Source organism: Gavialis gangeticus, unplaced genomic scaffold (genome assembly GCF_001723915.1).
Source record: "Gavialis gangeticus isolate Ggan-Ray unplaced genomic scaffold, GavGan_comp1, whole genome shotgun sequence".
Classification (NCBI taxonomy): domain Eukaryota; kingdom Metazoa; phylum Chordata; order Crocodylia; family Gavialidae; genus Gavialis; species Gavialis gangeticus.
Window position 1 is genome coordinate 19,711,206 of NW_017729002.1, and position 2,541 is coordinate 19,713,746.

The following is a 2,541-nucleotide window of genomic DNA, read 5'->3' on the forward strand; positions in this document are numbered from 1 at the left end:
GACCCTCCTCAGCTCCTCTCAGATGCCCACAGCTGTGCTTCTTTCCTCCAAGCACAGGCCCCACCTACCTCCCGGCTGCGCTGGGGGTTGGGGTTGGGATCCGCCAGGGTCCTCTTGGGGGTCCTGCAGCTCACAGGAACACAATGGGCTTCTGCTGGTTCATCTCATTCCGGATCTGGGGACAAACATATTTTTCCATACTGTTTTATCTGTGTTAAACTGGCTGGTTTTAAAAATTTTTTTTTTTTTCACTGTTCAAGATCTTTTCTTTTGGGGATCTGCTCTTTCTCCTCCTCTCATTTTCCTTTTAATATTTTCTCTCTTCCTCCTAGATTCTTCCCCACATTGTTCTTTATCCCTCCCTACTGCTTTTTCCCTCCCCACAAGTTAATTAATGGATCTCTTTAAGACTGGGCTAAAATTGATTCCCTATTCACCCTCCATATACAGGTGCTGAGGTTGCCTGAAAGAGCATAAAGCAAATGTAAACTGTCTTCCTGTAAAAATAGTGGAGCCAACAGACCTGAAGCTCCAAAGTGAGTAATTATTGTTGTCCTATCTGAAATTCACCTACTCTGTCAATGGGGTTCTGTGTATTATTCTGCAGATACTGTTTATGGAGTTGCTATGCATTGCTGTCCTCCTCCACTTTAGAAATGGCTGCATTTCAATGAGTGGAGTGAAGGAACTCTTGCACTTAGTCTGTAAATTGTTTTGGGATCTTTCTGGAAAATGGAGGCTATATAGATGTGTAGTATTGCTACTGCTTGTAGGAAGGATAAGATGCTCCCTTTGAGAATCATTACTCTGTAGACTTCATTTCTTCTTTCTTTGTCTGTACTATTTTTATTCATCATCTTTACATCCTAATACACAGAACTACCTTGGCTGGCTTCCTCTGATAATGGGTAGTGCCAACAAGTGCCCTTATGGACTCACTTCATGAAGCAACACAGTAGAATGGACCAAGGAGTCTGTGGAAAACAAAGCCCTATAGTACTCTTAATAGTAACAAAAGAATCTGAGTCCACCTCCTTCTGACCCATCTGATAACATGAATGATTGCAAAAGCCAAGGAAAGAGGAATCTCCTTAATGTCCAACTGACTACAGAAAAATCAGGTATCAACTGATAAACAGAAATACGTAAATAGGTCAGCAAGGAGTTCATTGTAGAAATGAGCAGGGCTGCCTCTAGGCACCTCTGGCAGCTGCATGAAGCTTTTGCTAACCTGGTCATGTGATACATGAGGTGCTCCCAACTAGGCCTGCAGTGGTAGCAGTACCAACCAAATTCAAGGCACTGTGCTTGCTCTTAAATGCTTCAAGGCCTCTCTGTTTGTAGAGTGCCCAAAGCAGTGAATTATGCAATCAGAGCATCCACAAGGACAGAGTTCTGGGAAAGATTGTGCCTGAGCTACTGGGAAGTCTTGTGGCTCAGCCTGAGGGCCTAGGGCAACTGACATTGAAACTGCATTTCTGTGAAGGCAGAGTAACAGAGTCCAGGAAGTGTGCCAGAAAAGGCAAGGACAGAGTAGTGCTGCAGCCTACTCAGATGATGGGAGACTTAAAACATATGGGCTGGATGTATGGGGTCCAAATGCAGCAGCGTGATGGGGAGCTTCACTGGGGCTGTGACACCTTGTACATCTGAAATGGCATTTTTGTGTTCTTCTGCACTTACTTCTAACTTTCCATGTTTCTAATGGTGAGTATTCATGCTGTTTCTACGCCACGTCCTTGTAGGCCCTGTATGCATTTGCAAAATTGATAAAATTGCTTCTGCTTGTGGGTATATGTCAGTGATTCTCAGCCAGGCTGCCTCAACACCCTGCTGTGCCTTGAGATTCTTTCAGGGGTGCTGCAGGGTATCACATAATGTTAGCACTGTTAGGTGCGCAAATGTGATTTACAGGATAAACCCAAATATTTCAAATAAGAATCCATAGCATTAAAGACAACTGAAACTTTCACGTTCTTTCTGTGTTCTTTGCATTAGAAAAATGTCTTTATTATTGTTTCATAGTAAAAAATGAGCGAAAACTAAGAGTTGGCATGTTTCTCAAGGATGCCTTTGTTGCCCTGAGGGGTCAGGCCAACGCTCAGGATCTCAATATTGCGCTGTTAGACAGGAGGGCGTGGTGTATAACTGTACATGCACACATAAAAATCAATTAAGCACACACTCACTAGGTGCATACACCCCTATTATGCATACACACTCACACTACCAGCTCAGGCATATATGTTCAAAATAATTAGTCTAGGTTCACACATACTACACACACCAAATTTAGACAGAATCAGTTACCAGTTACCAACACCTGCACATTCAATACACATATACGGATTACTAATTCATATACCACACATACACACAATATCTATATCTATAAATATATATGTGTGTATTCACTAATTTACACACATACCACCCACCTACACATACACACAGTAAGTTCCTAAGTTGGGTATTGTGATATGTATATATGTATGTGCTTGGTGTACTTGGGATACCTGGAGAAAGGTTAAGGTAAGAAAG

The 2,541-nt window shown here is 42.4% G+C and overlaps 1 long non-coding RNA gene across 1 annotated transcript in view; it reads right to left on the reverse strand.

Annotated features, from left to right (window-relative positions):
• LOC109290803 overlaps positions 1–2,541 on the reverse strand; it is a 40,850-nt gene that overhangs the window by 27,276 nt on the left and 11,033 nt on the right. The window contains exon 2 of the long non-coding RNA XR_002095686.1: positions 69–175. This is a non-coding gene — a long non-coding RNA (uncharacterized LOC109290803). The remainder of the gene's footprint in view (positions 1–68; positions 176–2,541) is intronic.